Below are 27828 nucleotides of genomic sequence, written 5' to 3'. Positions count from 1 at the left end.
TTAGCGTCAGTCTAAACATTATAGCATGGACATAGCACACATTGACTAACACCTTCAACATTATACCTGGGCTGACACTAATTGTTAAAGTTCACCTGAATGTATTTGGTAAAAGAAAGTTTTGCGCTTTACATAAGAAAGAAGTGAACCTAACATGGTCATTCTAACAGATGGAAGACTTAACAAGCAATCAAGGCATTTTTCAATGTATAATTTCAGTTATGTCACACTGTAAACTTTTGTTCTAAATTTTGTATCATACAACTGTGTATTCTACAACCACCTGACGAAGGAGCAGCTCTCCAAAAGATAATGCTTTCAATTTAACCTGTTGAACTATGACCCAGTGATGTCTGATTTTATCCAGATCTCACAATTAAAACAGAAATGACGAAGCATTTATTCTCTCAGACAGCTCTGGACCTATGGATTTTCTTGCAACAGAAGGCTGTAGAAGAAGGGTCATTAGGTGTAATCACTCTGAGATCGACAGATTTTCAAACAGCAAAGACATAAACCATTATGGGTAAAGGCAAGAAAGTGCAGTTCAAGGTTATTAGATCAGACATGAAACCATTCAATAGCGGAGCAGACCTGATGATCTGAATGGTGTCTTTCTGTTCCTAAAATTTTATGCCGTAATATGAAGCTGCAAAACCGACCTGAGTAAAATCTGCCAAACTGAAAACGCGTGGACCCCCGGAACACTGAACGGAGGTAAAATGTACAAAGAACAACACATAAAGGACAGATAATGTGGGAATTGATCCGGAGTGATCAGTATACCAAGGTAAACAGGAAAACCGATATTCAGTGTCTACAGTGAACCTGGCTCCACTAGCCATTTAGTTAACTCTCACAAACCACCATTCCCCTTCCATTTCCCGATGCCCCCTTCGTTCTTGATTTCAGCTGACGTTGCTGATGCGGAGCTGCAACATGCAGGGAAGCGATTCTGACTGCTGCACAACATCACTCTGCTTCGAAAGATCAGGCAGTGTTCCGTATTGATTACTGTAAACGTTAACATTCAGCAAGCCATGACAGTGGAAGCATTGAGTCCTCATCATTATACTGCTTGGGAAGATTTCTGTTAACACCACCCTGGACACCATGAGATTCGTCATTCTATTCTTCCACCCTTCGGTGCATGATCCCCTCGGCTCTATTCCGATTTTGTTGGTTGGTTTACAACCCTGAGGCTTTCCAATAGTGTATTGCGTTGGAGTTTCTCATGTATGAGACCTTCTCTCGGAACTAGCAATGTTCTGGCTCAGTGGTGATAACTCTGTTCTTGTAAAGTAGAAAAGTGCTTTAAATAGCCCATTCCTGTTTTCCATTCCAAGAACTTGAGGAAAACCATTCTGCAGGACAGGAAACAGCGGGCGTGAGCAATGATCCAGTTTGACAGCAAGAACGAGGTAAGTCAGTATAAACGACAGAGTGAAGGGGAAACAATGTGGAAGGAACACAGGGAAAGGAGGGGCTGATTGCTTCCTTTCTTTGTTGTAAACAGACACTGTTGTTGAAGACTGAAATAGTACAATATCAGCCAAGTGGGTGAAATCTTACTTTCTGTTTGTTTCCTCCCGAGGCCTGTGTCACTCTTGCTTCAGTCTATGCGTAAAAATGTGGTTCAGTTCCCCGGCTAGGTGTAAAAACATGTTTCCATCTCAAACATCAATCCCATTTATTTTGCCTTACAAAATTAAAACGATCAAGGGAAGTTAGCATTTAGATGAACACGTGAAACGTCAGAGTTTACAAGGTTACAGACCAAGTGCTGGGAAATGAGATGATTTGACCCATTTCTGTGCTGTAAGCACTCGATAATTCATTCATTTTTGAGTGGAAACATATCTGCCGTGACATGATCCCCAAAAACTGTGTTATGAAGAAACGGTGCAACTGCTTGTGCCCTCATCACTCGTTGTCTAGTGGTTAGTATTCGGCGCTTCAACTGAGTGGCCTGGGTTTAGTTAACGTTCAGGAAAACAGGACTTCTTGTTCCTGAGGCAGAGAAAGCAGCTCTACCAGGAATCTGTGTAATGCCTTAGATCTATCAATACCCCAGCCCTTGAAAGAAGTGAAAAGTGCCTTCGCTCTCTCTGCACAGTCGGACTGTTCATCCTTCACTCTCCTCTGATTCCACTTCCCAAAGAGTTTCAAAATACTGTAAAAGTTGAGACTCAGCTATTTGATTTCTGTGATTTTCATACACAGGAGCAGCAGCGATTAAGTGGGTTTGTTTCCGAAAACGAAAGGTACCTATGAGCAATGTATTGGGCTATTCCAGGATTGCCTTCTCTGGCAGCGCTGGGTTATGAACTGATGTTCTCTATGATATGGAAGTGCCAGTGTTTGAGTTCAGTAGACAAATTCAAAAATTACACAACGTCAGGGCATAGTCCAGCAGATTTATTTGGAAACACTAGCTTTCAGATAGCCGTTCCTTCATCAGGTGGGTGTCTTTCTGCAGAAACCTGATGTGTGTGTCAATATGCGCGATCTTTTGGAAGATCATCTGGTCTTTAACCGATCGCTTGTGGTGTCGATGTTACCCTTGACTTGGAGGTGTTGGTGTTGGACTGGGATGGACAAAGTTAAAAATCACAAAAAGCCAGATTAGAGTCCAACAGTTGACAACCACCTGATGAAGAAACAGTGCACGGAACACTGGTGCTTCCAAATCCGCCTGTTCGATACAACCTGGTGCTGCGTGCTTTTTAACTTTGATAGTTCTTGGTAATGTTTAACTGGTCGAAGACAGTGAAAGAATTTTCGTTTGTGGAGATAAAAAATTCAAATATTATCCACCTCAGTATAACAAAAATGATTAGTTTGGATGTGTGATGAATCTCCTCAATCCGCTTGTGCCAAATAAAAGTCGAACCTACAACAACCTAATCTGTAGCCAGCTATATGAATGATTGTATCACTGGCCAGATGCATACCTGAGATTTTACACGCTGCAGAGCTGCGGTGTTAACAAAGACATGAGCAATAACAGTGACAGTCACAAGATGAACAAAGATAATCACCATCATTGATTCACTTCAAATTGTCCCCAAAAAGCTACAATTCACAATCTGATCAGCAATTCAATGAGGTCACTATGATCGAGGAAATTACAACTTACTTTGCTGCGTTTCCACCATAATTAGAGGTAAACTCCAGCCTAATCACAACATCGCATATTCCCATTAATTTTCAGCTTTAGATTGCGTTAATGACCTGTTTTTATTTGCATGAAACTGAATAACATCAAATGAGTGAAAAAGTTATCCTGTTGATGTAATACAGTGCAGAGTCGACCAGAAAAGAAAAGTCAAAGACCTGAAACATCACTCCCATTTTTCTCTGTGCCAATGCGTTTTCCTGATGTTAATTTTTGCAACACTTCTCATGAATATCTAAAGAATTAATTATTTTCCCGGGACAGATTCTTCACAAATCAATTAACATCCGAGGTGTTGAAACCTATTTTACTTAAGATTAAAATAGTTGAATATCCTTTCCCCCAGACTAATGTACCAATACTCCCTCGTCTCCCATGTAAATACAAGCTGCTCCAGGTGAGGTTGGAGCTCCGGACCTGATGTTCCAATGCTCCTTGCGGCTCCATAGCAATCGAAGCTGCTCTACTTGAAGTTGGAGCTCCCCATCTGATGTCCCAATGCTCCCTGCTCCATGTCAATAGAAGCGGTCCAGTTGAGGTTGGATCTACCAGTCTGATGTCTCAATGCTCCCTGCTGCTCCATGTCATTAAAAGTTGGTGCAGTTGACGGTGGAGCTCCCAGACTGATCTCTCAAACCTACCTGCTCCATGCCAACTGAACCTGCTCCAAATCAGGTTGAATCTTGCAGTCTGATGTCCCAGTGCTCCCAGCTGCTTCATGTCAATAAAGGCTGCTCCAGGTGAGGCTGGATCTCCCAGTCAGATGACCCATACTTCCTGCTGCTCCATGTCAATGAAAGCTGCTCCCGATGAGGCTGGACCTCACAGTCTGATGCCCCAATTCTCCCTGCTGCTCCATGTCAATAAAAGCTGCTCCAGGTATTGTTGGAACTTCCAGCCTGATGTCACAATGCTCCCTGGTCCATGTCAACAGACGCTGCTTCAGATGAGGTTGGAGCTTCCATCCCTGGCAGCTCACACACCTCTATACCATCATAGAAATACTGCCCACTGATCTTTTCCACCACTGGAGCCATTGGTGGAATATCCGCATCATGAGAACCTAATCTTATTTTTAATCACCACTGAATCACTATTTCCAAAATACTTTCTTTCTTAAACCTTATTTAGCATGTGCATATTGCAGTCAATCCGAAGAAAGATAATGGGGCTAATTGACGTATGTTCAAAAAATTGCATCATAGTTTTCATGTTGAGTAACTGTTACTTAGCAAGGACAATGTTTGTAATGAAATCACACTTTTATTGCAGGTGAGGGAATCTGGTTGGTATTATTTAAATTGAACTTGTTCACTGTGTAAAATTATCAAATAGCTCTCAATTTCAAGACAAAATTGGTAGTGTTGTCATCCACCCTGTAATGTGGTGTGTTCTTCGTTCAGCCACACGGGTATTAGAACGAAACGTCTGTTAATGACATGCGTATAAAGACACTTGAAAACATTTTTCATGTATATGCTGCATAAATCTGCGGTTATTTATTCACAGTTTAGGTTCAGTTCCTACAGTTAACCTGGTGACATCTCCAGTTGCTCAAGTTCAACGTGATGCATCCACTGTGTGCATGGCGGCACAGTGGTTAGCACTGCTGCCTCACAGCGCCTGGGAGCTGGGTTCAATTCCCGCCTCAAGCAACTGACTGTGTGGAGTTTGCACATTCTCCCTGTGTCTGCTCCGATTTCCTCCCACAGTCCAAAGATGTGTGGGTCAGGTGAATTGGCTATGCTAAATTGCCCGTAGTGTTAGGTAAGTGATATATGTAGGGTTATGGGTGGGTTGCGCTTCGGCAGGTCGGTGTGGACTTGTTGGGCCGAAGGGCCTGTTTCCACACTGTACGTAATCTAATCTAATGACGAAAGGGAGCTTGCTTCCAACATCTTGTGTTTATCTGTGTCTTATGTCCAGTATTCATCAATGGCGAGAGCAAGGGGAAAGGGCAAAACCAGGTATAAGTCTGTCCGTGTCCATGGACGGCACTCACATTGGCAATTCTCTACTGTGCATTTTCAGCCAGTTCTCGGTGTCTCTACATCAAACCCCTGCCCCTTCTGTCTCTCTGTGCTCGTCTCACCAAGATGAATCACTTCTTCTCAACCTGCTTCAGGTTTCATTTGACACAACAGTCATTAAGAATCCCATTGCATAAACATGCACTTCGAATCTCTCGTTATGTGGTTTTCCTGGATCTCTTTCGTACGATAAAAGTTCACAGAAACTTGACTTGGAAAAGAAAATAGCGTTCCTTTTCACTATCCCAGTGCAATCTACATTTCAATGCAGGTTAGGCAACTGGCTCAAATTATTCTTTGAGATTTTGTATTAGTTAGATGCATATAAACTGACCATTGGAGTTCCAATTTCAATAAGACAGCTGTGATCATCCAAAAATGCTAACATTAAGAAGAGCGACGAGAGTGGAATTCGAACCCACGCGTGCAGAGCACAATAGATTAACAGTCCATCGCCTTAACCTCTCGGCCACCTCATCACATACGCAGGTTCCCCTAGGACCTTATGTATAAGTGAATTGCGTGAATTATGCATAACAGCAGATATTTCTCCTTGGTGTTGGTGAAATGATAAATAGCACAGTACGTTTCCAAGAGTATGGTCTGACGTCTGGGTTGTGGGGCAAGCGCATTCCCATTGTGTCACTCTGCTTAGAGTGGTCTGAACAAAAATGAAGAAATGACTATGGAACAAGGCCTGTTGAATTCTGTGAAGATTTGAAGTTAACAAAATGAAGAACCCGAGACAGCAGGAGGTGTTCTTTCAAGAAAGAGTTGGATAGAGTTCTTAAGGATAGTGGAATCATGGTTTATGGATATAATGCAGGAGCAGGATACTGTTTGAGGATAATCAGCCATGATCATAATGAATGGTAGTGCTGTCTCGAAGGGCAGAATGGACAACTCCTGCACCTATTGACTATTGTCTATTAAATTGCCTGTGAGGAATTGTTTGCCAGACTGGAGGAGAGTGCATAGTGCTCAATGTCATGATTCGGAACACCTTTCTTCCGCTCAGATATTTTTGATACGCACTTGTGTACAGGACAGACAATTTCAAAATCCTAAATAGGGCTAAACTGACAATTGAATTCAACAATGCAAAAACATTGATATGTATCATTTTCGTAGGCCGTCCGACACCAAGTCACTGCATGATCACAGCAACACAGTGAGCAAGTGTCAGAAGGAAAATGAGTGCAGTGCCAGAGCGCATGCTGAGGGCAGCATTTGACACGCGGGGAAGTGCATTTACCACAACAGGAACACTTCCCAAACGGCGGACTGCGGTGGAAGAATTCAGAGGGAAGTTATACTTTTGAATTTGATGCCAGAGACACAATGGAGAACTGTCATTGAGTCTGTTCAGGATGAAGATTTTAAGATTTCTACAGATGAAAAACAAAATAAAATGTACATTGGTTAGTGAAGGCAAATGTTGACATTGTATATTTCAACAATCTACCCATCTTTGCAATGAGTAGCTCACCACTTTCCTCACTCAGGTTCAGAACCACTGGTGAAGATGATCGTACAATGCCCGTTACTAGCCATGGAACTCGGTTTCCCAAACGTTAAGGTACAACCAGGAATGTGGAGGTAAGCATTAATGTGTTGCTCCTGTTCTGCAGGTGACCAGTGCACGGTATTTCTGTGCCAGTACAGTGGGTTGTGCTCTGCCGAAGTTTTAAGTTTGAGCCTCACATGGAGCAGCTTAAATTGTTGTCGTGTTGAGGGGTACGGATAGATATTGATATTGAGCAAAGCCAAGTTTATGGGAAAGTACCAATTTTTGTGGATTGAGAAACGACCTTTTCTGGATATTGATTCCTTGATCAACAAACATACTGCAAATATTTAAAACGTGAAGAGACGTGTGGAGAGAGAGCCGAACGTGATATTTCAGCAGGTGGATAACATTTTTCATGTATACTGCGTTAAATTAAGGAAAATAGATGTTGAACTGGTTTCGTGTTACGCAGTTTGTTACAAACTCACAAAGGTTATTGCAATAATAAAAAAAATCACATAGGAGCATTTGAATATTTTATTGAATTGAATTTTGTTTTGAGCATATTATCTTCAATGGCTTGCTGCAGAGAAGCACAGAGGGTTAAAAATACACAAGGACAGTCGTCTTAGTGCATTTCTTGGGTGGAGTTAAGAATGTGCGAAGTATACATAACATCACGTGAATGTGGTCAAATATTTAAAGTCGGTGTTGCGTCTCCAAGAGACGATTCAATTCCGACTCATTAGGATATAACTTCTGTCTGCAGTTATTTAAGGACATCAGCTCCATTTACAGAGTTTCATTTTGAATAATACTCCACACGTTACCAATCCATGAACTTTTTATATTCAATCTTATTCAGTTGTACGTGTTGATGAAATGTCTTTGTGTCTGAAGTCAACCAAATGCGAAATTGTAACGCAACGACACTGACTTTCTCTCAATGGTAAATTCCCTCCTTGTATGTTTGTTCCTGTATCTTTTAAAACACTGTGAAATCAGCTTCTACGCTTTATTTCTGGAAAGTCTTTCACGATTTAAATAACTCTACTGAGTGGAAGAAACTCTCATCCAAACTTTTCTTAATCATTCGTTCATGGTTTTGAAGCTCTAACTAAAGTTATCGATTCACTTAAAAGATGGAATTTCCCCGATTTAGTCATTCAAACCTCGTGTTATGTGAAAATCCCATTTGTTTGCTTCAAACTTGCGTGTTTCTGCTCCAGCATTTTCAAATCTAGTGAATAAACTCCTTCATTCTTTCTATCATCCCGATGAAACCGTTTGTATCCTTTCTGATATTTTATGTCTCAGTAAACAACGTCACTTTGCTTTCTAATAACTTGCTATCCAGGAAACAAAATCTGTGCACTTTCTAACCATTTTGCATGTTTTTGGTGGAGAATGAGGATAAGGATTACGCACAATGCTCCCACTGAGGGTGACCTGAAGATTTTACAGTTATGCTATGAACTCTTTGCTTTTTAAATATGACGTCTGTATATATAAACTCCAGTAAGGTAAATTATTATCTATCCAGTTCATGAACATCGTCTCCTTGGAGACGAAAAATATCTATCACTTCCTTTATTGTTCCACGAAATGTTCGAAAGGTTTGTAAGGCCAACATCTCTAACTCCCCGTGCCCTGAGTGAGTCTCAGCCATTTCTAAAGGCGACTGAAGTTCAAATACTTCATAGTGAGTCTCCTGTCATTCCAGTGCAGACTGGTTTTGGACAGTAAATGTCATCACCAAAGGCCACCGTGGATCTGAAATCAACAGTTTTCACATAGTAATTGTCGTAGCTATTGTGTATCGTATGTCCGTGTTCTTGTTCAATTTGTTCATTATTTCATGGGTCCCTGTATTGTATTCTACTAAATGATTAATTTGTGAATGGAGACATTCCCTTCACCACTCATTCGAAACTCCATAGAACATTGAATGATTTTACTCATAAGCTTCCAGAGGACCATCCTGCCATTACTGGGATGAAACAGTGAACATTCCCCACGTATCCTCGAAGACAAGGATTACATTCTCCATTTTAGGAGATCATTACAGCACTGAATCCCATGTATGTGTTCAATAAAACCAGAACAGCTGTTAAAACCAGAAAGAGTTTAAAACTAAGATTTTGCAATCTGCTTGCATCCAAAACTTACATTCCACATTGTGATATGTTTGTGGATCAAAATATTTTCTGAATCTGGAGCAATTACATTTCATTTTTTTCAAAAAATTGTCACTCGCTGTTCTCTCTTTTCCTTTCAGTTTCCCGTTTAATATCCCGTATTTTCTCAGTTTATCTTACATTTTCAACAATTTCAAACAATCTCGCTCCTGATTACGAATCCGAGAGAATGCCATAATTTTGTTCATTTATATGCAGTGCAGCTGTAGGGGGCGCGGTGACCAAGAGGAAAGGCATTGGTCACATGAACCAAATAAAAGTAGCGGGCTGGTGGAATCTGGCCGTTCTATCGCAGTCTTTTTAAAACATTTAACGTAATCTTTAGTCAAATCATATTGGCATAAAATAAGAAAACGAAAACGAAAAAATTGCTATTGTTGAAAATCAAACAAAACCAGACTTTGCTGGAAACTTTCAGGACGTCTGGCAGCGTCTGTGGAGAGACGGACATACTGGATGTGAAACGTTAACAGTGATTCATCTGCACAGATGGTGCCTGCTCACGTGGAATTTCACAGCAATTTCTGTTTTTGTTTCAGATTGGCAGATTATGTCGCAGTTCCTGAGAACAGTGTTGTCGAGCATCAAACAGACAGCGTGTACCTGATAGTGTGAAATGAGACAATAATAATGATTGAGTACAGAGTGTTGTACTGGAAAAACACAGCAGGTCAGGCAACATCCGAGGAGCAGGAGAATGGACGATTTAGGCATAAGCCATTCATCAGGAATTAGGCTTGTGAGTCGGGCTGAGGGACAAAGCTGAAGCCAGGTGCCAACTCGCAGGCACCACATCCTACTGAGCCCGATCACAACCTCTACTCCCATCACCAAAAAAATCATCGCCCAGACTATCCACAATCTCATCACCTCTGGGGATCTACCATCCACAACCTCCAACCTCATTGTCCGTGAACCGTGCACGCCCCAATTCTACCTCCTTCCTAAGATTCACAAACCTGACTTCCCCAGTCGACCTATTGTCTCAGCCTGCGCCTGTCCCATCCGAATCATCTCTTCCTACCTCGACATAATCCTATCTCCCCAGTTCAGGAAATGCCCACTATCATTCGTGACAGCCCTATACATTTCACCTCCTCCACGAATTTCGTTTCCCTGGCCCCCAACGCATCATCTTCACCATGGACATCCAGTCCCTGTATAAATCCATCTGCCATGGCAGAAGTCTGCATTTCTTAATCTCACAACATCCCAACCAGTACCTGTCCACCGACATCCTCACCCATCTGTCTGAACCGGTCCTCAACTGCTCTTTCCAATCTTCCCACTTCCTCCATCGAAACGTGTAGCCATGGGCACCGCATAGTACCTAGCGATGCCTGCCTGTTTGTCAGATACGCATAACTGTCTATCTTTGACAGTTACACAGGCACCATCCTCCATCTGTTCTTCTGCTACATTGTTGAATGTGTTGTCGCCATTTGCGGCCCCAACGAGGAGCTTGAATAGCTCACCAACTTTACCAACACCTTCCACCCCGACCTCAAATTTACCCGGATCATCTTGGCAACTTCCCTCACCTTCCTGGACTTCTCCATCATTGTCTCTGGCGAGTGACTAAATACAGACATATACTACAAGCCCACCGACTCCCACAGGTATCTAGACTACATCTCCTCCAACCCTATCTCGTGTAAAACACCATTCCTTATTCCCAATTCCTCCGCCTCCACCACGTCTGTTCCCAGGGATGGCCAATTACACTTCAGAAAGACACAGTTGGTCTCCTTCATCCACGATCAAAAATTGCCTTCCCACGTGGTTGACAACGCCATCCTGGGCATCTCCGCCACTTCACACACCACCACCCTTGAACCCCACGTCTCTCAGCGCAACAAGGACAGAACCTCCTGGTGCTCACCTTCCACCTATCCAACCTCAGCATAAAACGCATCATATTCTGCCACTGATGCCACCTCCAAACAAACACCACCACCAGAAATATATTTCGCTACCCAGCCCTGCCAGCATTCCGAAAAGATCATTCCCTCCACGACCCCCTCTTCATGTCCACACTTCCCCCCCACCAGGCCACAGCCCTCTCCTGGCAACTTTCACTGACACCAAAGAAAGGGTGAAACTTGCACCCACACTACTCCCATCATCTCAGCCAAGGCCCGAAGGGATCATTCCACTTCCGTTAGAAATTCACCTGTACAGCTATCAATGTTACCTACTGAATCCTTTGCGCCCAGTGTGGTCTCCTCTATATCAGGGAGACAGGACACCTTCTCGCAGATCATTTCAGAGAACACCTCTGGGACACCCGCACCCAGCAAATTCACCGTCCCGTGGCTGAACACTTCAACTCCCCCTCCTACCCCGTCAAAGACATACAGGTTCTGGATCTCCTCCACTGCCAAACCGTTACCACCCAACACCTGGTGGAGGAACGCCATATATTCCGGCTTGGGACCGTAACACCACACGGGATAATTCCCCTCTGCCAAGCCCAAGCCTTCAACTTGGCACCGCCCTTTTGGCCCATTCCATCATTTCCATTTCTGAATATGATTTTCTCCCTCCTATTCATACACCTATTGCTTTCCAGGTATTTCCCCTCAACCCCACACCACTTCCATTTATCTCCCAGCCCTGACTCCCACACCTCCCTCATTCCCAATGAAGGGCTTGAATTCTCCTGCTCCTCGGATGCTACCTGATCTGCTGTGTTTTTCCAGCATCACACTACCAACTCGGATCTCCAGTATCTGCAGTCCTAACTTTATCTTGGAATTATCAATGATCTTGGAGTGAAGATATCCCTCGATTGCAGTGATCACAGTGTGACTGAGTTTTGCATTTATTTTGGGTGAGGGCAGGCTGGATCTGAGACGCGCGCTTAACACCTAAACAACTGGAATAGTCTCAGATAGCGAAGTTAGGGCGGGCTAAAGTGAAGTGGAAATGTCTGTCAGAAAATGGGTCAACACAACTACCCCACATCATCCAGATTTTAAAAGACACACAGAAGGATCAAAGCCCCTTCAGTGCAGGCACAATGACAGGTAAAGTGAAAAGGAGAGAATACAACACACGAGATGCAGTAGAATTATTTCTGTGATAGGATTCGATCTATAAGCTACTTTTCATATGGTCTGCCCTCACATTGCAAAAAGGAATTTCCTGCAGTGTAATGGCGACATTTGCCTGTGACATCACAATGTTGAGAAACACTGACATAGTTCCTTCTGTAGCATTGTGGGCAAGTGAAAGCATGATCGTCCCATCAACCAGAATTCAATACTTCAAAGCTCTCTTCTGCGCTGTACAACTTATTTGCTGCTCCTGTAGTCAGATCTCAATCGCTTCACAGTGTATCTTCTTCTGCTTTCTGCTTCACGAAAATACTTGAAACTTGAACAAATCACTAGTGTTTCCACTTTCACCAATCTTTTGCAACTCCCGAGTTGGCACAGGTACGAATGACCGATTGGCCTTCTCGAACGCTCTCACTCAGGTATGATCTGAATGATAAAGTGTGCTGGGTCTGATCTGCAGAATGTCCCCACTCGAGACGGTGCTGTTTATCCCATCCCCATGGACTGAGTATTCAGCCATTTCCCTCCACTTACAGGCATTATGAGGGTATGTAAGTGTGGATATGCTCTGAAGCTTCCTCTCACGGGCACAGGCAGGAGCAAGAACGCCGCTGCAACTTATCATCTTTGATTGCTAACTTCCTCCAAATATCGTTTACTTGAGAGAGAAAAAGATGCTGAGCTGGTGGGAAAGAGAAACATGGGCTGTGGACTCTCTTCCCTCAGTAAAATTCCAGTAAGTGCATTTTTGTGCTGCCCATTTGATGTTCAGAATCAATCTTCGGAGAACAATCCCGCTGAAAGGCTTTTGTTTCAGAGGACACGGCTCCTTTGCTGCAATCGGGCATCAGTTTGCATCTAAGTCCCAACTGTCCTAGATGAAGTGACTCCAAATGAAACCCGCACTCACTGAGAACCAGCCCCACAGCCAGGAGCTGTGGGGCTGCAGGCAGTCCAAAGCGGCATGGAGGATTAAAAACGAGCAATTATTTCTCTCTCAGCCACTCTGTCACAGAGACAGGCAGAGGGACGGTAGAGACGTGTGACGTCATTCACGTGCCGACAGAAGCCGTTCAGCCCATCGAGTCCACGGCAAATCTTTATCGCTTGCTTCCCTCTGAGGTTATTAAATCAACAGTGGTGCTTGTTCTAATAATAGGGAACTGTATCTGTCTCGAAATGCTGTCTCCAACATACTGATCCACATGTCATTCACGGCTGTTCATTTCACCAGAGGACCCTGCTGTGTGACACAGCATGGGGAATAACTGCAAGGCGTCATGTGTATGGTACACGCGACAACTGATTTCTCTCACCTTCGCCAGTGTATAACCAGCTCAGGCAAGTGGCTTTTCGAATGAGGTCATAACAGACCGACAGAGAACAGCAACAAAAACCTTCCATGACTTCAAACGTGTGTTTTGATTGATTGATTATCAAATAGACCTTAGTACAGTGGAAAACGTTGTTTGCGATTGGGAAAGGCGGATCATAGTGATCAAGGACATGCAGATCACAGCGTGAGAAAAACAAAATTTGACCAGACTCAGGAATTCAGGTTACTCCATATTGGACGTGCGCTCAGCAAAATCCACATTGGCAAGATCAGCATTATTTCGATCTAGACAATCCATTTCTCAGAGCAGCAACGGCCGAGAAGATGCGGTTCTTGAACTTGCTTGTGTATGTTTTAAAGTTTTGGAATCTTTATCTGACCCCGATCTCATCGAAATCATATCTTCTCAGTCAACAATGAAGTAGTGTCCAAAATTCGAAGGCTCATCCTCAATGTGAATCCATGACCACTCGCACGTATGTCATCTGTCTGAGGCAACATCACTCCGAAACAAACGAGCTAGAATGGCGCCAGATGTGGTAACCATAAATCAGGTGAGCTTTTGGTTAACTAAAGCCATGTCTGCTGTTTCTGAGTGAAAGAAGCATAGAGTTTTAATAACAACTCTTTTGCATTCTGACTCGCTTCTCCCAGGAGGCTGTGTTCGTTGCTTTCCTGGAACAGGGCTGTCTTCATTGGTAACTGGACGAATTCATCTTCCATTGTCACGCAGTGTTGGTGGAGAACAGCTTGAACGCGGTCTTCAGCTCCCTATCAAACACGGGTTTGTGGAGTGGGGTAGTGGTCTGGCGGGAGTGGGAAGTATGGAAATTCTGGAAATGTGTAGAAATGGAAGATCGTGCATGCACAAGAAATCATCTTCCTTTGGGAACCCTTCGAAATAACGCCATCTGAGACAGATAGAAAATGCAGAATTGTGAGGAAAGAGTGATGCTCTCCACATTATTCGGGAACAGTGTCTGTGCTTCTGAAAGTCACAGGGAGGCTTCTACTGTCTGAATCACCATGGAATGTTACTGCAGCAAGTCCCGTCGCTCACGCATCTGATGTGTATACAGTTTTCAAAGTAGCCTCCAGTTCAGATCATAGATTTCACAGCTCACGTCATCACAGAGTGACAGGGAAGAGAAGGAAGCGATTCAGACCATCATCTTAACACAACCTGGGGATAACTTGGATATGGGAGAGCGGACAGTCTCGATTGGTTCCAGCAGTAACAATCTTGGTCCGTGTGGCAACAAAAGCAGGAACCAGGAACTGTTTATCTTGCTTCTTAAAACAGATGATTAAGTTTTGAAGAACAAAGATATTTCTCCCTGGTGTTCTTAAAAAGATCAAGAGTGGAGTACGGTTACTTAAGTGTGGTCTGACTTCTGGTTATGGGCCCAGGGCACTCCCACTGTGAAATTATGTTCACAAGATCTGACCACATGGAAAGAAATGACACAGTGACAAGATCTATTGAATCGGGTTCCGTGAAAAACAGAAACGAAAAAGAGCCATGAGAGCGGGAATGTAACATTATCTGTGAGGAAGTTGTTTTCCACACTCGAGGATAGTGCACAGTTCTGTTTCCAGGGGTCAATATTTGGATAAGTAGACTGAATCAGTATTGGCTATTATTGTACTGCATCTTTTGTACAATGTTGCAAAAGCACGGGCCTTTTGTATAGAGGGGACAACTTCAAAATCCTCAATGATGCAAAACACACAAATGAGGTGAATAACAGAGCAACTGCAGAAACTCGTGTTACGTCATGGGGTAAACGCGCCTGCTCAACTTACGCTCAAAATCGCTCTCTGTCAAATTCCTGAGCCTGAGATTCGAACAGTGAATGGTCTATGTTAATAAAAACTGCTCTGGTCTCACAACTTCAGTATTTAATACGGCCCTATCTGTAGGGGGGCCGAGAGAGAGAGGGAGGGGCGAGGGAGAGAGGGACGTGAGAGAGAGTGGGAGGGGCGCGAGAGAGAGGGGGGCGAGAGGGGGGGGCGAGAGAGAGAAAGAAGGAAGGGGGTGAGAGAGAGAGAAACTGGGTACGAGAGAGAGCAAGGGAGGCAGCGAGTAAGAAAGGGAGGGGGCGAGAGACAGAGAGAGGGGAAGGCGGTGAGAGCGGGTGGAGGTGCGAGAGAGAGTGGGGGAGGGGGCGAGAAAGAGTGGGACACAAGCGAGAGAGAGGGACGTGAGCGAGAGAGAGATTGATGGGGACGAAAGAGAGGGGGAGGGGTGGGAGAGAGGAAGAGTGGCGAGAGAGAGAGGGGGAGGCACGAAAGAGAGAGAGGGGCGAGAAATAGATAGAGGGGGCGAGAAAGAGTGGTAGAGCACGAGAAAGAGAGAGGGAGGGTGCAAGAGAGAGAGAGAGAGGGACGGGGGCAAGAGCGAGAGGGACGGTGGCGAGAGCGAGAGAGACGGGGCGAGATCGAGAGGGAAGGGGCTGAGAGCGAGAGGGAAGGGGCCGATAGCGAGAGGGAAGGGGCCGAAAGAGAAAGGGAGGGGGCCGAGAGAGAGAGGGGGGGAGGGGGCAACAGAGAGAGAGGGAGAGGGCAACAGAGAGAAAGGGAGAGGGCAACAGAGAGAGAGGGGGGATCGAGAGAGAGAGGGAGGGGGCCGAGATAGAGAGAGAAGGAGGGGGAAGAAAGAAAGCAGGAGGAGGCGAGAGAGAGAGAGGGTGGTGGTCGAGCGAGGAAGGAAGGACGCGAGAGAGAGAAAGGGAGGGTGCGAGAAAGAGAGGGAGGGGGCGAGAGATAAAGATAAAGCGGGCTGGAGAGAGTGGGAGGGGCGCTAGAGAGGGGGGCGCGAGAGAGGTGGGGAAGGAGGTGGAGGCAGGGGGTTCGAGAGAGGTGGGGCGAGAGGTAGAGCGGAGGGGGGTGAGAGACGGGTGGCGAGAGGGGGACGAGATAGGGGGCGAGAGAGGGGGCGAGAGGTGGGGCGAGAGAGGGGAGGCGAGAGAGAGGGGGCGAGAGAGGGGGGCGAGAGAGGGGGCGAGGGAGGGGGAGGGAGTGAGAGAGAAAGAGGGGGCGAGAGAGCGAGGGAAGGGCGTCAGAGAGAGAGGGAGAGGGCGAGAGAGAAAGATAAAGGGGAGGCTGAAGAGTGAGGTAGGGGCGCGAGAGAGAGGGGGCGAGAGAGAGAGGGAGGCGAGAGAGTGTGGGGGGCGCGAGGGGGGGGTCGAGACGGGGGGGACGAGAGAGGGGGCGAGAGAGGGGGGCGAGAGAGGGGAAAGGAAGGGGTGAGAGAGAGGAAGTGGGGGCGAGAAAGAGCAATGGAGGCAGCGAGAAAGAGAGGGAGGGGGCGATAGACAGAGAGAGGGGAAGGCAGCAAGAGCGTGGCGAGGTGCGAGAGAGAGTGGGGGAGGGGGCGAGAAAGAATGGGAAACGAGCGAGAGAGAGAGACTGATCGAGAGAGAGAGTGATGAGGATGAAAGAGAGGGTGAGGGGGTGAGAGTGAGAGGAAGGCGGCGAGAGAGAGAGAGAGGGGGCGGGCGTGAGAGAGAGGGTGGGAGTCGAGAGAGAGAGACGGGCGAGAGAGAGCGAGAGGGGGCGAGAGAGACTGGTAGGGGGCGAGAGAGAATCGGAAGGGGCGAGAGAGAGAGGGAGGTGGGGTGAGAGAGTGTGTGGAGTGTTGAGAGAGAGAGAAGAAGGGGACTAGACAGAGAGGGAGGGTGGGGAGAGGGAGAGGGAAGGGATGAGATGGAGAGAGGGAGGTGGGATGAGAGAGAGAGTGTGGAGGGGTGCAAGAGAGAGGGAGCGTGGCGAGAGAGAGAGGGAGGGGTCGCGAGAGAGAGAAAAGGAGGGGGAAGAGAGAGAACGGGAGGGGGCGAGAGAGAGTGGGAGATGGGCGAGAGAGAGAGTATGGGCTCGAGTGCGAGTGAGAGGGGGCGAGAGAGAGGCAGGGGGCGAGAGAGAGAGGGAGGGGGCGAGAGAGTGAGACGGCCCGGGACGAGAGAGTGAGGGACTGGGGCGAGAGAGAGAAGGAGGGAGCGAGAGACAAAAAGGGAGGGGGCTAGAGAGACAGGGATGTGGGCGAGAGAAAGGGAAGTTGTCGAGTGAGGGAGGGAGGGGGCGACTGAGGGAGGGAGGGGGCGAGAGAGAGAAAGGGAGGGTGCGATAAAGAGAGGGAGGGGGCGAGAGATAAAGATAAACGGGGGCTGTAGAGAATGGGAAGAGCGCGAGAGAGGGGGCGAGAGAGAGGGGGCGAGAGAGAGAGTGAGGGAGTGAGAGAGAAAGAGGGAGGCGAGAGAGAGAGGGAAGGGCGTCAGAGAAAGAGGGAGAGGGAGAGAGATAAAGATAAAGGGGGGCTGGATAGAGTGGGAGGGGCGCAAGAGAGTGTGGGCGAGAGAGAGGGAGTCGAGAGAGAGAGGGAGGGGCGAGAGAGAGAGGGAGGGAGGCGAGAGAGAGTGGGAGGAGCGCGAGAGAGAGGGGAGCGAGAGAGGGGTTCGAGAGAGAGAAAGAAGGAAGGGGGTGAGAGAGAGAGGAACTGGGGGCGAGAGAGAGCAAGGGACGCAGCGAGAAAGAGAGGGAGGGGGCGAGAGACAGAGAGAGGGGAAGGTGGCGAGAGCGGGGTGAGGTGCGAGAGAGAGTGGGGCAGGGGGCGAGAAAGAGTGGGACACAAGCGAGAGAGAGGGACGTGAGCGAGAGAGAGATTGATGGGGACGAAAGAGAGGGGGAGGGGGTGAGAGAGAGGAAGAGGGGTGAGAGAGAGAGCGACAGGGCGAGAGAGAGAGGGAGGAGGCAAGAAAGAGAGAGAGGGGCGAGAAATAGAGAGAGGGCGCGAGAAATAGAGGGTTAGGACGAGAAAGAGATTAGGGAGGGGGCAAGAGAGAGCGAGAGGGACGGTGCGAGAGCGAGAGGGACGGGGCGAGAATGAGCGAGAGGTTCGGGGGCGAGAGCGAGAGGGACGGGGCTAGAGCGAGTGGGACGGGGCGAGAGAGAGGGGGACGGGTGCGAGAGAGAGAGGGACGGGGGCGAGAGAGAGAGGGACGGTGGCGAGAGAGAGAGGGACGGGGTGAGAGAGAGAGGGACGGGGGCGAGAGAGAGAGGGCCGGGGCCGAGAGAGAGAGGGAAGGGGCCGAGAGAGAGAGGGAAAGGGCCGAGAGAGAGAGGGAGGGGGCCGAAAGAGAGAGCGGGAGGGGGCCGAGAGAGAGAGAGAGGGAGGGGGCCGAGAGAGAGAGGGAGGGGGCCGAGAGAGAGAGGGACGGTGGCGAGAGAGAGAGGGACGGGGTGAGAGAGAGAGGGACGGGGGCGAGAGAGAGAGGGCCGGTGCCGAGAGAGAGACGGAAGGGGCCGAGAGAGAGAGGGAAAGGGCCGAGAGAGAGAGGGAGGGGGCCGAAAGAGAGAGCGGGAGGGGGCCGAGAGAGAGAGAGAGGGAGGGGGCCGAGAGAGAGAGGGAGGTGGCCGAGAGAGAGAGAGAGAGAGGAAGGGGGCAACAGAGAGAGAGGGAGGGGGAAACAGAGAGAGAGAGAGGGGGCTGAGAGAGAGAGGAGGGGGGAGTGAGAGAGCGGGAGGGGGCGAGAGAGAGTGGGAGATGGGCGAGGGATTGAGGGAGGGGTTGAGATAGAGACGAAGTGGGGCGAAAGAGAGAGGGAGTGGGGCGAGAGAGAGAGTGAGGGGTCGAGAGAGAGTGGGAGGGGGCGAGAGAGAGAGGGAGGGGTGAGAGAGTGAGAGGGCCGGGGACGAGAGAGAGAGGGAGTGGGGCGATAGAGAGAGAGAGGGGGCGAGAGAGAGAGAGTGGAGAGGGCTAGAGAGAGGGGGAGGGAGGGGGCGAGAGATAGAGGGATGGGACAAGAGAAAGAGGGACGGAACAAGAGAAAGGGAGGTGGTCGAGGTAGGGAGTGAGGGGGTGAGAGAGGGAGGGAGAGTTCGAGAAAGAGAGGGAGGGGCGAGAAAGAGAGGGAGGGGGAGAAAGAGAGGGAGGGGCGGGAAAGAGAAAGGAGGGGGCGAGAGTGAAAGATAAAGGGGGCACGAGAGAGGGGGGCGAGAGAGAGGGGGCGAGAACGGGAGGGACAGGGGCGAGAGCGAGAGGGACGGGGGTGAGAGAGAGTGGGACGGGGGCGAGAGAGAGAGGGACGGGGGCGAGCGAGAGAGAAGGAAGGGGCTGAGAGTGAGAGGGAGGGGGCCGAAAGAGAGAGCGGGAGGGGCCCGAGAGAGAGAGAGAGAGGGAGGGGGCCGAGAGAGAGAGGGAGGGGGACAAGAGAGAGAGAGAGATGGAGGGGGCAACAGAGAGAGAGAGGGTCTGAGAGAGAGAGAGAAGGAGGGGGAAGTGAGAGCGCGGGAGGTGGTGAGAGAGAGTGGGAGATGGGCGACGGATTGAGGGAGGGGTTGAGATAGAGACGAAGTGGGGCGAGAGAGAGGGAGTGGGGCGAGAGAGAGAGTGAGGGTGCGAGAGAGAGTGGGAGGGGGCGAGAGCCAGAGAGATGAGTGAGAGAGTGAGAGGGCTGGGGACAAGAGAGAGAGGGAGTGGGGCGAGAGAGAGAGAGGGGGGAGAGAGAGAGGGGGAGGGGGTTCGAGAGAGGAGGTGGGAGGGGCGAGAGAAAGAGGAACGGGGAGAGAGAAAGGGAGGTGATCGAGTGAGGGAGTGAGGGGGTGAGAGAGGGAGGGAGGGTTCCAGAAAGAGAGGGAGGGGCGAGAAAGAGAGGGAGGGAGCGAGAAAGACAGGGGGCGAGAAAGAGAGGGAGGGGGCAAGAAAGAGAAAGGAGGGGGCGAGAGAGAAAGATAAAGGGGGCACGAGAGAGGGGGCGATAGAGAGGGGGCGAGAGCAAGAGGGACGGGTGCGAGAGCGGGAGGGACGAGGGCGAGAGCGGGAGGGACGGGGGCGAGAGCGAGAGGGACGGGGGCGAGAGCGAGAGGGACGGGGGCGAGAGCGAGAGGGGCGAGAGAGAGAGTGACGTGGGCGAAAGAGAGATGGATGGGGTGAGAGAGAGGGAGGGAGCGAGTGAGAGAGGGTGTGGCGCGAGAGTGAGAGGGAGGGAAGTGGGCAAGAGAGAGCGGGAGTGGGCGAGAGGGGTGAACAGAGAGAGTGGGTAGCCGTGAGAGAGAGAGGAAAGGGGCGAGAGTGAGAGGAAAGGGGCAAGAGAGAGTGGGAAGGCGTGAGAGAGGGAGGTTGGCGAGAGATAGAGGGAGGCGGAGAGAGAAAAGGAGGGTGGCGAGAGAGAGAGGGGCGGCGAGAGAGAGAGTGGGAGAGAGAGTGAGAGAGGGCGAGAGAGGGGGAGGGAGGAGAGAGCGAGAAAGAAAGTGAGTGCGAGATAGAGGGAAGGCGTGAGAAGGAGAGGGAGGGGTTGAGAGAGAGAGAGCGAGGGTGGGGGAGAGGGAAAAGGAGGGGGCGAGAGAGAGAGGGGGGTCGAGAGAATGGAGGACGAGTGAGAGGAGGGCGAGTGAGAGGAGGGCGAGTGAGCGGAGGGCGAGTGAGAGGAGGGCGAGTGAGGGCGACTGTGAGAGAGAGTCAGAACGAGAGCAAGAGACACATAGAGATGAACAGCGAGCAAAAGAGAGAGTGAGCGCGTGAGAGAGGCAGTGAGAGAACGAGGCGGCGAGAGAGAGAGAGGTGCCAGAGAGATGGGGCAAGAGAGAGAGAGTGAGAGACAGCGAGAGATTGAGCGCGCGAGAAAGAGATGGTCGAGAGAGAGAGAGAATTGGTAGAGAGAGAGAGAAGAGGGCAGGATGGGGGGTGTACAGAGAAAGAGTGGGTAGAGTGAGAGTGAGAGAGAGAAGCCGTGAGAGAGAGAGAGGGAGCGAGAGAGAAGCGATAGCGAGATGGAGAGACGGAATGAGCGAAAGGTAGAGCCATGAGAGGCGGGCAAAAGAGAGAGAGAGAGGAGGCGAGAGACAGAGGGAAGGCAGAGGGGTGAGAGAGGAAGACAAGGTGCGAGAGCGATGAGGCAAGAGTGAATGAGGGAGAGAGGTGGTGAGAGAGAGAGAGGTGCCAAAGAAAGAGAGGGGCAAGAGAGAGAGGGAGGGGTGGGACAGAGAGGCGTAGAGTCGGGGGAGAGAGAGAGAGGAGCGTGACGGAGAGAGAGTGAGAGAGAAAGGGGCGTGATAGAGAGAGGGAGAGTGACCAAAAGTGAGCAAGAGAGGGAGAGAAAGAGAGAGAGAGTTGCAAGAAAGAGGGAAAGATGGGGCAAATAGGAGAGAGTGAGGGAAAGAGAGAGGGAGAGAGGGTGTGGGAGAGACGGTGAGGGAGAGAGTGATCCAGAAGGAGCAAGGGAGGGGGCAAAGAGAGGCAACAGAGAGAGCGAGAGAGCATGAGAGGAGTGAGAGGGAGAGGTGATAGAGAGAAGGATAGAGAGAGAGTGAGAGAGATGAGTGATGGTGACGGGGGAACAAAGAGAGAGATATAGACAGAGAGGGGCGAAAGTGGGCGTAAGAGAGAGAGTGGGCCGCGCACGAGAGAGATCGAGGCAAGAGAGGGCGACACTGATGGGTGAGAGAGAGGAGAGAAAGGGGGAGTGAAGAGAGAATGAGCGAGAGAGAGAGATGGGGAGAGTGAGTGGGCGAGAGAAGGAGGGGGCGAGTGAGAGATAGAGGGATGAGAGACAGAGTGATGTGAGGGAGTGAAAGAGGGCTGAGAGAGAGAGAGAGAGCACGAGCAAGAGAGATCGCGCGAGAGAGAGCTGCAAGAAAGAGCAAGAAAGAGAGAGAGAGAAAGGAAAGATCGAGATTGGCAGAGTGGGAGCATGGAAACGTGGGAGCGTGGGAACGAGGGAGTGAGGGAGCGAGAAAGAGGGAAATTGGAAAAGTGGCAGCGAGGGAGTGGCAAGAAACAGAGAGAGAGAGATGGGGAGGGTGGATAGAGGGGGGTAGAGGGAGAGGGTGGCAGAGGGAGAGAATGGCAGAGGGGGAGGGGTCAGAGAGGGAGGGGTCAGAGCGGGAGTGGTCAGAGGGGGAGTGGTCACAGGGGGTAGGGGAAGGCAGGTAGGCGGTGAGGAGGGAGGTAGAGGGATTGGTTAGAGGGGGGTAGAGGGAGGGGGTAGAGGGAGAGGGGTAGACAGGAGAGAGGGAGGGGAAAATAGGTGGTAGTGGGGGGTGGGTTGGTGAGAGGGTGCGAGAAGTGAGGGGGCGAAAGGGTGAGGGGTTGAGAGGGGGGCAGTGAGAGGGAGGGCGCTGAGAGGGAGGCGGCGTGAGGGGGCGAAGGGGTGGGTGAGAGTGGGGGAGGGGACAGAAAGGGGGTGAGGTAGGGCGAATGGGGGGCGAAAGAGCGGCACGGTGGAGGCGGGAGTGTGCGCGAGGGGTTGGAGGCGAGAGAGTCTCGAGGGTGGGGGAGAGAGGGAGTGAAGGGGGCGAGAGAGGTGGTGAGAGGGGCGAGAGGGTGGCTTGAGGTTTGGGGGTCGAGAGGGTGGAGTGAGAGGTGGGCAAGAGGGGCGAGTGGCGGGGGTGATTGGCGGGTGCGCGAGTGGCGGGTGGGCCGAGTGGCGGGGGGCGAGTGGCGGGGGGCGAGGGGGTGAGGCGAGCAGGTCGGGCGAGGAAGTCAAGAGGGGGGTGAGAAGGGGGCGAAAGGGGGGCAAGAGGTGCGCAGAGGGGGCGCGAGTGGGGGGCGAAGGAGGAGTGAAGAGGGGTGGGAGAGTGGGGCGGAGAGGGGTGGGGGGTTAAGAGGGGTGTGCCGGGGGCCCGAGAAGGTGTGGGAGGGGTGTGGGAGGGGAGGAGAGAGGGTGGAGAGAGTGGGGGAGAGACGGAAGGAGAGTGCTGGCTAAGTCATTTCATCATCTGTGAAACACTTTAAGACCGGCGAAGTCCCTCATCCTGATAACGTTCTGTTCAGGACTCCAGTCACTAATTTGCTGCCAGTTTCTGATAAATAACCAAAAACACAACAGGAGTTGCACTTGCAGTTGCAGAGAATAAGGGAGCCATAGTTACATCAACATCAGAACACAAGGAGCCTATTCCACCATTCACCCAAATCATGGTCATCTTCATCATCATGACAAATCCCTGTCTTTTTCCCATAATCCTTCAGCATTTTCATTCCAAAACTACCAATCTCAGATTTAAAATTTTTAAATAATTTCCAATCAATCGCTGTTTGTGGAGCTTTATCAAACTATCCATTTCTGTGTATAAATGTGTTCCCCGTTATCACACCTCAATGTTCTGACTCAAACAATTTATCTGTTTATTCTTTCTTCTTAAGTTAAGCCTTGGAATCCAAGTATCACTTGAGTAAATCTGCACTGCACTTCTCCTCAGAGGGATACTCTCCTTCAGCCATGGTACCCAGCCCTGACAGCTTGGTCTAACTAGGTTCGGATTTGCTGAAGCATGACTTCTAATCCTTTGGGATCTCGTCTTCTGTCGAGATCAATGGCAACATTCCACCGGCCCCTTGGTCACTTTTCTGAACCTGTTTGAGACATTTTCGTGAACTATACAGCTAGATCAATCCCAACAAGCTTCTTTGGAGTCCACTCGCTCTCTATTTTCACAATCAAGAAATATTCTATTTTGATCCAACCTCTCACTTGCCGACACAAACTCATCTGTCATTGGTTTTTCATTTACTGAATCTACCAAGATTGCTTTCTAATGCTGTGCTTCCATCTACCTACACTTGGAATCGCTGTCATCTGCAGAGTGCCCCCAAATGTTGAATGTGGCTTTCCTTCCATTATGAATAGCGAATAATTAGGACTCCAACATCGATCCGTGCAGGATATCATTAAACATATCCTTCCAATTAGAATACATCTTATTATCTGCACAAATGTCTCTTGTTCAAATCAAATTCCTCTGCAAAAATATCTTTTGCATCTTATTACCTTTAATGGACAGTAGAAAGGTGTAAATTCAGGGACATTCTTCACAGTCAAATTTGCCTTGTGTTTATGTGATTGGGGGAGCAAGGAATCCCAATAAATATTAATCGTTGTCTTCACTATATGGGAACTCGATCACAAAGATTAACAATGTCAAGTATTTATTTTCCTTCATGATTTATAAACTCTGGGCACATTGTGACCGAGTGGTACTCACTTTTTTTTCAGAAACACAGGCCCTGCCCAATTGTTGGCTCACACTTGTGACACCATATGGTCTTCGTCCTCTCCATCTGAATCTCGTGGCAAGGTAGCTCGAACATGGAGAGGAGCAACTATTCCAAGCACTGAGATCCCACTAATTGGTAACACCACTCACCCTAATCCATAGGAGAAGCCGACTGGTCCCGCACTATGTCCCCATCTGAACCATCCTGCTGGCTGCGTTCCTTCCCCATATGAAAGTGGTGTTGGCTCTCTGGTGGCAGAAGGGAATGGAAGGATTTCTCTTCAATCTCATCTTTAGTCATTGGCTCGTCAAACCTATGGGAGTATTCAGTGGCAACAGAAGCAGAGGCTGTAGAGACAATAAATGATTGACGTTGTTCTTTGTTATTTTCCATTGCTGACTGAAAGGTTTAGAACTTGAACTTGAAGTTAAGGGCTGAGCTAGAATCCTTGGATTAACTATTTGCTCAAGGAGCAGAGTGGGGTTACAATTATTGATTCAACACAACTTTGATATTGAATCATGCATTGTTTAAGTTTCCTTGTGCACAACCACAGATCCAGGGGAAACACAAGGAACTTGGATTGAATAGGTTAAGCTCATGACTGAATAAAGGAATCTTGAATTAAAGCAGTGCAAGACATGTGCCTATTTGACCCACATATCCTTTGGGTAGGGAAGGAGTGCTAACGTAGCAAAAGATTTGATTGATTCAAATCATCTAACTGAAGAGACGCATTTCCCTGCTTAAGTCATGAGATAATTGGAAGGACAAAACATCATTTCTGGTTAAAGAATTCCCCTTTCTCACCAGGTAATGAAGGCACACTGTCTCTGCGGATCGAGTCGTTGGCCACTGTTTGATCCACCTCCTCAGTAGAGCTATTTCCCTTTTGTGTGGCCAGAGGTTCTGCTTTTCTCCAAGAATGGTAAGGGTGAGCTGTCTTGTTTACTGCTGCTGCTGCTCCTATAGAAATGTCACAGAACAACACAGATGCATCGTTTCAGGACACAAAAACAGGTTCTCAGTATCTGTGATTTACACAGGCTTCCTTCTCAACCTTAACCCATCAACATAGTTTTCTTTGATTTCTTGTATTCCAAGCTCCTCCTTGAATTCATCTGTTATTTGCTTCAATTATTCCTGATGAAGTAAGTTCTACATTCAAACCCCTTTTTGGTCAAGACTTTGTCGCCCTCTGCAAATTCCCCGTGAGATTTAATAGTGATTACAATTATATCCACAGATCCAGTGGATTTTGTCATTCGCAAGCAGAAACATCTTTTCCAAGTCTACCCGATTAAACGTAACTGGACCATGTCACTCTTTTCCAATGAGACAAGACTGTCCAATCTTACTTGATGAATTCAAATTCAGTTTGAATATAATTCCAGTAACTATTCTTTATCTTCCCTACTGCCTCTACATTCATATTACAATATGAAGATCGGAACTGTTTTCAGGGCTCCATGGGTGATCTGTCCATGGTTCTACACATATCGAACACATTTCCATTCTCTCATCCCAGAAATAAACCCATGATCTACTTTTCTATTTAACCTCACAAACTGGTGCCATTTGCTGCCAGTGACTCATTGCTATCTCCAGATCCCTCTGCCCTATTTAAGGACATATTTCCACCTAGGAAGTGGTCTCTTTATTCTTTTGACCACAGTGTACTACCTCACACATGGGTGGAGGTTAATCTTCCACAGCTTTGACTGCAATATTCCCTTAACCAATCTTCCCAACAGTAAGTCTTCCAAAAAACAAAACGCCAACATATCAATGTACTTAATCTCGTCAACTATTTCTTATTTGAAAAGCACTAACTGTCGAGCTCAGTTTTGAACAACCATCCTCTGCCACAGTTATCAAAATGCCACAAGCTGAACGACAACCACTATTTACATTCATATTCATTGCAGCCTAAGAATGAGAGGTGGTATCCTTGAGGGTCTATAAAATGGTCAAGGGATTGACCAAGTAGAGGCAGAGAAGATGATTCAATCTATAATGAGTCATCCTAAGTTTACAATGAAGGGAAAGTTGGAGGAATTACTTCTCTCAGAGGATGGTGAACCTGGAGAATTCCCTGTCTCAGAACACTGTGGATTCTGGGACATGAAGTAAATTTAAATAAGAGACTCACAGATTTTTAATCAGTAATGGGTTGAAGAGTTAAGGAGGGCTGGCAGGAAAGTGGTGTTCAGGCCAAGAGGAGATTCACAATCAAGCTGCCTAAATTTTAAACATGAACACTTCTTAATAGTTCACTCGATCCTAACGAAATATTTTGTGCAAAATAAATCACACGATACATAGTTATTCAGAGAACAAAACAAGTTTGTTCATTGAAGAACCCAGAGGATTAGGTCATGAAATAATGTGAGTTTGATATACCTCAATCATCATTTCAAGTGCATTCTCTGCATAAATTCTCCTTTTCCTCCTCGAAGTATTCAACTTCTTGAATAATTGAGAGAATGAAGTCACAGTTGTACAATACATAAATCAGACCCCTCAGTCCAACTTGCCCATGCTGACCAGATATCCTAAATTAATCTAGTCCCATTTGCCAGCATTTGTTCCATATCCATCTTAGACCATAAGACATAGGAGTGGAAGTAAGGCCATTCGGTCCATCGAGTCCACTCCGCCATTCAATCATGGCTGATGGGCATTTCAACTCCACTTACCAGCGTTCTCCCCGTTGCCCTTAATTCCTCGAGGCAACAAGAGTCTATCAATCTTAAAGCCTTTCTACTGATTATCAGTTTATTTTACTTTATCAGCACTTGAAATATTGACTTTTTTTCTCCAAACATTGGTTAAAGAAATCATAACTTCATTCATCCAAATTAATTTTGTAATCTTTCACAAAGAAACAAGTGAGAACAACATATAGCTGAGTGCAAACCAAAATTCTGCAGCTGCACGATATCTGGGAACACTCTAAAGGTGAGGCACTGATACTTTGGTGTAACCTGCAGTCTGGCCAAATTGCAGCAAAATGCTGTTCAATTTTATCAGCAAACTATTGAATAAAATCCTACTTGCACAATAATGAGGCAGCATTTTGGGATGTTATTTTTAAAATATATTATCAAAGTTACTCAAAATTAAGAGTGATCACTTGGTACTGTCTGCATAACACAGTATGAAAAGGAATTAACAGAAAAAGACATTATAACCCAAATTCAGAGTCACAAATTCATTGATATTGCATGGGTCCAGCATTTATAAGTAATCAATTTTTAAAAATAATTACAGATACATTTACTAACTATATTGGAGTAAACTAAAGTTTCTTACTGAACAGTGACAGTATTGGACATAGTCCGCATGGATTTAAGAGAGGGGAATCATACTTAGCAAATCTACTGACAGAATCTACAGAGTCGAATATTAAAGTAAGAAAGAGCAGGACATTTAGAAAAGCTTATCATTAAACATGATAGACTGCGTTTTGTGAAAGAGAAAGTATATTTGACAAATTTGCGACAGTTCATTGAGGAGAT

The 27828-nt window shown here is 47.9% G+C and overlaps 1 non-coding gene across 1 annotated transcript; it reads right to left on the bottom strand.

The window, feature by feature from the left end:
• Positions 1-5605: 5605 nt before the first annotated feature.
• Positions 5606-5687, bottom strand: trnan-guu (transfer RNA asparagine (anticodon GUU)). The gene has a single exon. It is a non-coding gene; the product is annotated as a tRNA-Asn (tRNA).
• Positions 5688-27828: the final 22141 nt, after the last annotated feature.

Source organism: Hemiscyllium ocellatum, chromosome 14, assembly GCF_020745735.1.
Source record: "Hemiscyllium ocellatum isolate sHemOce1 chromosome 14, sHemOce1.pat.X.cur, whole genome shotgun sequence".
Classification (NCBI taxonomy): domain Eukaryota; kingdom Metazoa; phylum Chordata; class Chondrichthyes; order Orectolobiformes; family Hemiscylliidae; genus Hemiscyllium; species Hemiscyllium ocellatum.
Note: the sequence above shows the minus strand (reverse complement) of the source record. Positions and strands in the feature narration are given on the sequence as shown.